General features: G+C 46.8%; 1 long non-coding RNA gene across 1 annotated transcript in view; it reads left to right on the forward strand.

Moving 5' to 3' along the window:
* Positions 1-7,805: 7,805 nt before the first annotated feature.
* The window catches only part of LOC112113006, an 18,943-nt gene continuing 18,420 nt past the window's right edge, over positions 7,806-8,328 (forward strand). The window contains exon 1 of the long non-coding RNA XR_002908662.2: positions 7,806-7,911. This is a non-coding gene — a long non-coding RNA (uncharacterized LOC112113006). The remainder of the gene's footprint in view (positions 7,912-8,328) is intronic.

The raw sequence follows: 8,328 nt of genomic DNA on the forward strand, positions 1-8,328 counted from the left end.
CAATAATGCTGCTGACTGTAGAAAACTCAAAATGAGAAAGGTTATTTGAGCAGGGGCTGGCTTCAGTAAAGGGGAGATTTAAGGAACTAAAAACTGGTTTGAAGTCATTTGTTATAATAGAGGTTATATTATTTATCGTAGATCGAGCACTTTAACCACAACTGAGCAAGACCCTTGGGGCAGGGACTGTGTCGAATGAAGCAGCATACGCGCACAGCCTGCCGGCAGATGAGAGAACTCCTTTCAGGCTAACCCTGTGCGTTTCCCAATGGACCGAGCACTCAAGGCCCAGACGTGCAGGGAGCTGAGCTGCTCCTGCACAGGGCGGTGTTCCTTCAAATCGCAGTGACTGTAACGGGCAGGTGCTGCCGCTTGGCACACTGCAGGATCGGGCCCGTCATCGGAAATGTCTCTGTGGCCCAGGACAAAATACGAGTGACAGCTCAGCCGACCAATCAGATGAAACTCTGAGCATCCTTGTATGGCTGCTGTGCCTGCTGAGGCTGGTCTTTTGGAGGCTTGCTGAGCACGTGCAGCCCACGTGGGCCCCGTCTTGGTGTCTCACCAGCCAGGCCATGGCTCGGGAAGTATCTCCTTTCTGCACCTAGTCTGGTGCACTAGCTATTCTGTAAGCTTCTGGGAGGTCTGCTTAGGTCTCCTGCAAGAGGAGAGGCTGCCAGGCCCTCTAAGCCTTGAGTCACCAGCCCAGCCCGTGAACTGTAGCAGACCAAATTCCCTTTGTATAATATTCAGGCTTTGCATGCCCATGCTTCCCCTGAGATCCCAAAGGACTTCCAAGCATGAATGAGCCCCCAGAAGGTTCTGGGGAAGTGGGAGGGGGTCAATCCCATTTTACAGATGGGGAGACTGAGGCATAGGAGGGTTAAGAAAAACATTTTCAGAAGTGGTCACTGATTTGCATGCCCAGCTGGAGGCACCATGGGCAGGAGTTTTCAGCCTCTGTGGGAGATGTGGGTTGCTCCACACTTCAGAAAATCAGGCCAATGGTGTCCCAGAAGCTCCCCCCCACACACACCACTCTGGCCATTTCTGAACATGGTGACCTTCGTAATTTACCCAAGATCTCACTGCGACTCTGCTGTGGAGATGGTATCCGCATCAGCACTCTTGCCTACATCACGCTGCCTCATAGCTGCCGCTTCCTACCGTTCTCCAGCAACGCCGCGATCCACTGAGAGCTCCCTGTCACCGGAAGGAGGGAGCCAAATAGTGCATGGTGCCGTAGCAACCTACCCTGCGAACCCCGCAGCTGCAGGGGGCCTCCGATCCAGCCCGTAGGGTCAAGGCTATTTTGATTGGTGCAGAGCAGACTAAATGTAGTGCAGTTATGTGACACTTGGCATTTGTATGGCCCTTTGCACACGCCAAGTGCTACTGCAAATACAAAGTAAACAGAATAAGAGAAGATACACTGTGGTGGAACTCCTTGGCCACATACACTGTGTTCCCTCCAGAGATGGTACATTCCCTAGCCATAACTGGTTGGGAGCTGCCCTCCCCTACCCAGTTCTGTTCCTTAGAGATGCTCTATTCCCTGCTGCAGGTGAGGTTTTGTCTTTCTGCTTTACACTTGCAGGGACCTGTTACATGTGGTGCTGCTGTTTACAATTAGGTGCATGGTGTATGATGCTCTTTGATTATAAAACTAACAAACCTGCGCTGATTAGGCCTCAACTGGAGTATTGTGTCCAGTTCTGGGCGCCACACTTCAGGAAAGATGTGGACAAATTGGAGAAAGTCCAGAGAAGAGCAACACAAATGATGAAAGGTCTAGAAAATATGACCTATGAGGGAATATTGAAAAAATTGTGTTTATTTAGTCTGGAAAAGAGAAGACTGAGAGGAGACATGATAACAGTTTTCAAGGACATAAAAGGTTGTTACAAGGAGGAGGGAGAAAAATTGTTCTCCTTTACCGCTGAGGATCGGACAAGAAGCAATGGGCTTAAATTGCAGCAAGGGAGGTTTAGGTTGGACATTAGGAAAAACTTCCTAACTGTCAGGGCAGTTTAGCACTGGAATAAATTGCTGAGGGAGGTTGTGGAATCTCCATCATTGGAGATTTTTAAGAGCAGGTTGGACAAACACCTGTCAGGGATGGTCTCGATAATACTTAGGCTAGGTCTACACTACAGCGGGGGGTCGACCTAAGATACGCAACTTCAGCTACGTGAATAGCGTAGCTGAAGTGGTGTATTTTAGGTCGACTTACCTGGCTGTGAGGACAGCGGCAAGTCGACCGCTGCCGCGCCGCCGTCGACTCCGCTTCCGCCTCTCGCTGCGGTGGATTTCCGGAGTCGACGGTAGAGCCATCAGGGATCGATTTTATCGCGTCTTCACTAGACGCGGTAAGTCGATCCCCGATAGACCGGATCGGCGGGTAGTGAAGACGTGCCCTCAGTCCTGCCATGAGTGCAGGGGACTGGACTAGATGACCTCTCGAGGTCCCTTCCAGTCCTATGATTCTATGAAATCCAATAAGGGGTTTTATTATTCATGGGAGGGACTGCAGTGCTCCAAGGCCCCAGCCAAGGTCACTAGATCAGGAAGCAGGTGGGGGGGCCTCACAGCCCTTGCCTCATATGGAGCCTAAAAAGTTGCCTTTCAATGTAGTTGAATGTTCTCTTGTTATTGTATTATGATGAGAAAGGGTAAACAAGAGAGTGCAGATGGAAAAAATAGAAAGAGAGGGGCGGATTAAGAAACATAAAGGTGCACTTGAGAGGTTGTTGACTCCTGGCACCTCTTCAAATGTAGAACCAGTCCAGAAAACTGATCAAGAAAAATGCTTAGAAGTGCATGAAGAAAATCAGGAGCAAGAAACATTGTCTGACAGTTATGCTGCAATATCCCTGCAATTGGAAGAGAGTAGCCACAACTCAGGAGACATTCTACTAATTCTGGTGTCCCTTTTTAACATCCGTGATCCTTCAGCATGGCTCAAATTCATAGATGACAAAACAAGAATAATCTTAGAGAAATAGGGACCATTGCAAGTTAAAGGTAAAAGTTTTCCAAGGCACAACAGAAGAAGAAAATTATGTAAGAAAATTGAAAAATGGAGAAACTGTACAGCTACACTGGCTCATATGTTCTGGAAAAGTGGATGCAGTGTTGTGTTTTTGTTGCAAATTATTTGGTATTGGTTGCCATAGTCTCATCGGTGTGGTGGGTTTGGGGAATGGCAATATACCCACAAAACTCTCAGCCCTCATGAGAAAAGACATGTTCACATCCAAAATATGGTGAAGTGGAGCGAATTGGAACCAGGTCTTAAATCTGAATCTGCAATTGACCAGACTTCACAATCATTGCTCGAAATTGAGAGACAACACTTGTGAGGTATATTTGAAACAATTGTGGCCACTGCTCTTCACTTAGCTGAATGGACCCGACCTTTTCATGGGTCCATGGAAACACTTAACAAGTGTGGGAATTTAAACTGCATCGGCCAAGTTGAGTTATTGGCTAAATTTGATTCTGTGATGAAGGAACATGTTAAGTCAGTTCTTCACTGAAGAAGAAAGACACAATTACTTTAGCCCAACTATACAAAATTATGTCCTTTTGAAGTTATCTCAATAGGTAACGGGTAGAATTATTAACAACAAAAACAAGAGGAAGTATTACTCCATTATTTTGGATTCCACATCCGATATCGGTCACAAGAAACAAATGTCTGTCAATTTGAGATACGTTAAGATCCAAGAGACAGAAGTCATCACTGCAGAGCATTTCCTATCGTTTCTGAATAGGCAGGAAATTTCCAGACAGGCTTTGTCAAATGAGGTACTTCAAGAGCTATCCAGACGTGGTATGACATTTAATAATAGCAGGAGACAGAGATCTGATAATGGAGCTAACATGAGAGGACAGTATCAAGGTGTGCAAGCTTGTTTAATTCAAAAGAACAAAAAGGCATTTTTTGTTCCTTGCAGATGACATCCCTTAAATCTAGTGTTGAGTGACACAGCAAATTCCTCAAACTGGCCAAAACCTTTTTTCGGTGTTCTTCAACAAATGTACACTATATTTGCAGCTTCAACAAGTAAGTGGATGGTTTTGAAATCCTGTGTGACAATAACACTAAAGCTTCATTCAGAGACAAGATGGGAGAGCAAATTGGAAAGTGTCAAAGTCTGGCGGTTTCAGACACAGAGTGTGTGCAGTCAGCTCTGTTGAAATTGAGAGAAACAACAAGAGATAACAGCATGCAGTAGCTGGCTCACTGGCCGATGATCTCTCCTCATTTTGGTTCATCATCTCACTTGTGGGTTGGCACAACTTAAAATTAATATTGTAAGCAAAAAAAATGCAGAGCTTAGTGCTTGGTCTTGATGATGTCAGCAAATTAATTGAAGTTATTCAGACAAATACACAATTATCATGAAAATAGATTTGAAGAGACTTTGTTAATTGCTAAACAGATCACAAAATAAATGTCAGGGCCTGCGGAACTAGCTGAAACATGAGTTCGCAGAAAGAAGAAACTGTTCTGCAACAAAGCAGAGGTTCAAATCATTGGAGATGCAGAAAGGAGATTTAAATTTGATAACATAAGAACGGCCATACTCGGTCAGACCAAAGGTGCATCTAGCCCAGTGTCCTGTCTTCCAACAGTGGCCAATGCCAAGTGCTTCAGAGGGAATGAACAGAACAGGTAATAATCAAGTGATCCATCCCATCGCCCATTCCCAGCTTCTGGCAAACAGAGGCTAGGGACACCATCCCTGCCCATCCTGGCTAATAGCCATTAATGGACTTCATCAATATTGCTATGGACACTGCTCTCATGAAGCTGGCAGAACGTTCTGAATTATTGTGAGAGCACGTGAACATGTTTGGATTCCTGTGCAATGTGAAAAACATTGCAAACTTTTTTCCAACGAGTGAATTGGAAAATGCGTTCGGTAACCTGGAATGGGCTCTGATGTCAGTATCGTGCACGTAAACAGGTACGACCTGGCACATGAAGTCTGTGGATGCAGTTGAGACACTTCAATTCATTTTCAGGAGCAGTTTGTCCACACTGAACCCAAACGTGTATTGCTCTACAAGTGCTTCTCACAACTCCAGTCTCTGGTGCCTACAGAAAGAAATTGCTCAAAGCTTAAGTTAATAAAAACTTATTTGAGGTCTACCAAGTCTCAAGAACATTTGGTAGGACGGGCTGCAGTATCCATAGACAGTGACATTTGCAAGATACTGGACTTCGAGGGCGTGATAGAAGAATTTGTCAACAGAGCATTCCATTACTCAGCATAACCAAGGCAAGAAAGAACCCATTATACTTTTTTCAGTAGTTAGCCACTGACAAGAGGAAAATGCAACAGGCATTTTATTGATGTGTTTGTTTAGCTTCTAAGGTATTTGCAGCCAGTTACTAGTTGTGGATTTCTATAGGTCATTATTTGCATACTTTGATTAAATTGGGAATGGGCTATTACTAATGGAAAGCCAAGCCCCCCTGCCCACCCTCCCCCCCACACACATAAGCCCTCTCACAGTGGGCCTCTAGGTTTCTTGCTACAGCACTGATGGTGCAGGAAAGAGGAAGAACAGTCCGATGAGGCGGTGTCCTTTGCATAGTCAGGTGGCAATCCTACAGCCACGCCCTGCTCTAGCAGTTCTGCTTGTACTGTCCGTTTCTCAAGCAGGCTAGAATTTTCAGCAGCTCTGACACACTCTTGACCCTCAAACTGCTTCTGATTTCCTTTCGCTCGTTTCACAATTTGATTTCCGCCGGTGACGGGATCCCCAGGGTGTAACCTGGACTGTGGGACCACTGAGCCCTCTGTCCCACCAACCGGGGCTGTCCCTCTCACACTGTGATGCTGAGTCAAGCCACAAACCTCTGGCAGACCCTGCACTTACACAGACATCCCCAGGCAGGGGCACACCCAGCCGAGTTACGTGAATGATCTCCCAGCCACTCGTGAACCATCAATAGGGAGGCTCCAGCCAATTCCCCCTACCTCTCTAGTCTTGCACCCCAGGACTGTACCATCTTGCACTTGTCAGAAGCCAATTCCAAGCCAAACAGCAAGTATCTGGACTTGATAACCAGCCACCTTTACGAGCATCTCTGAGGCTCCCTGTAGAGCAAATAATTAAAGAGATGGGCGCTATAGTGACTGATACTAATAAATCACCCAAGGCTGTCTGTGTCCGCTCCAGAAACATAAATCACTCGTCTGTACATTATGGTGACGAGCATTCTCCCCCGATTGCTGGCACTTTGGATTTATTGGATGAAGTCGTTAGAAATGTATTAGGGAGAAAACTGAACTCATCAACCAAGTTAGCTTAATAGCTTAATTGTTCAGTTTGCGGTAAGTCCTGTGTTCTTTTCTCTTTGGGTTGGAAAGTGCATCAGTTTTAGTGAGGGTAAGAAAATCAGGGTAAGAAGAAACCCAGGAATCCTCGGTGACTAAACAAGAGGTGATAATGTCTCCAAACAGCGCCTGCTGGGATAATCCCATCATTAGAATTGGCCTGTGGGGAAGAGAGTGGTGCCCCTGTGGGGTCCTAATCTCTGAGTGAGCCTTAGATGGGTTGTAATTAGACTCAGGCAGGTGCGTTTGTCTCTCTGGTAATTGGCTTCATGTCAGTGAGGGGATCTTTGAGAAACAAAGCTATTGAGGGACTCTGCAGCTGGGCTAAGCCAGGGCCTGCCACAGACTTTTTGTGTGTTAATTTGGAAGGACAATTGTGAAGTCAAAAATTCAAACCATTTCTATCCCCCTTCCCTGGCCCTCCTGCCTAAACTAAGGACAAACCCAGCAAGCTTGTGAAATTCACTTTTCAGCAAAGTTCACTGTTCGACATGGGAGAAATGGGGAGAGAACTTCGTGTCTCACCCCAAAGTGAGTGAGAGAACTCACTGTCTCTCACCCCAAAGTGACTGTGGAATGGATGCCAAGCTTGGCCAACTCTGAAATAGGGCTGCACATTTGGCTTATGCAGGAACCTGTGGGCCCAAGCCACAAAGTCTGGTTCTGAGCCCCAAACACTGGGGACGTTCAGGGATGTTCAGAGCTTAGGTTTTTAGTCAGCCTGTTGCAGAGTCCAGGATCAGCTATGGAACTGGATCGAGATGTAACCTTCTCCCAAAGTTCCAGGGTTCATGTCCATGCATGGTGCAAGCCCTAATGTTTCATATCTTCATCAGTGATTTAGATAACGGCATACAGAGCACACTTATAAAGTTTGCGGCTGATACCAAGCTGGGAGGGGTTGCAAGTGCTTTGGAGGACAGGATTAAAATTCAAAATGATCTGGACAAACTGGACTGGCTGTCCCTAGCAGGGAGGGCTCACCTTGGGGTAGCTTTGCTCCTTATCAGTGGAGAGATCCCAGGGGGAATGTCCAGCCTGAAGGCTCTCTCGGAGTTGGAAGGATCTTTCCTTTCTCCTCTCTTCTGTGCATGCCATGATGAGTTCGCTGAAGACACCCAGCTCCATGAACCAGCTGGTCCAGTTGAGCAATTTACCTAGTGTCTGAATTAAACTGGGCTTGGCTGCGGCCTCGCTGGCTGAGGCTCAGTCCAGACAAGGCTGCTGTGATACTTGTAGATTGGGCGAGCAACTGCTAAAATTACCTGAGATGAATTCAGCCCCCCTTGGTAGAAGGACACCTGCCATTTGCTCCTCCGGTGTACAAACACCGGAACATACTAGATCCTTGGCTGCACCCGGATGTCCCAGCAGCAGCAGTGGCCAAGACGGCATTGCTCCGCTTGCACTTGACAAGCAACTTTTGGAATTAGGCTCTTGTTGTTGTTGTTATTGCTTATTATTTTCATTATCACCGTGTCTAGGGAAACCATCCAGGCCTTTGTCACATGGAGATTGAACTATTGCCATTGGAACTGGCTCCGCTACTCCTCAGGTGATTGGGAAGCATACACTGCTTGAAATTCTGCTCTCGGTTTCCCTAGCGTGAAGCTGGACCAACCCCATCGGAGTCCGTGGGGATATTCTGCGACTACAATGGTGTAATGGAGGGCAGAATCTGGGTTCATGCACAGATGGAGGAAATAATTTTGGTTGCTATTCAGGCTTGTCAGAAAGATACAGCGGCACAGAGAGCAGCTGCGTTTTCATTCATGACACATGAGAGTGGCCACACTGGGTCAGACCAAAGGTCCATATAGCCCAGTGTCCTGCCAGTGCCAGGTGCCCCAGAGGGAATGAACAGACCAGGGAATCACCAAGTGATCCATCCCCTGTCGCCCATTCCCAGCTTCTGGCAATCAGATGCTAGGGACACTATCCCTGCCCATCCTGGCTAATAGCCATTGATGGA

This window comes from Terrapene carolina, unplaced genomic scaffold (assembly GCF_002925995.2).
Source record: "Terrapene carolina triunguis isolate 2854851 unplaced genomic scaffold, T_m_triunguis-2.0 Scaffold88, whole genome shotgun sequence".
Classification (NCBI taxonomy): domain Eukaryota; kingdom Metazoa; phylum Chordata; order Testudines; family Emydidae; genus Terrapene; species Terrapene triunguis.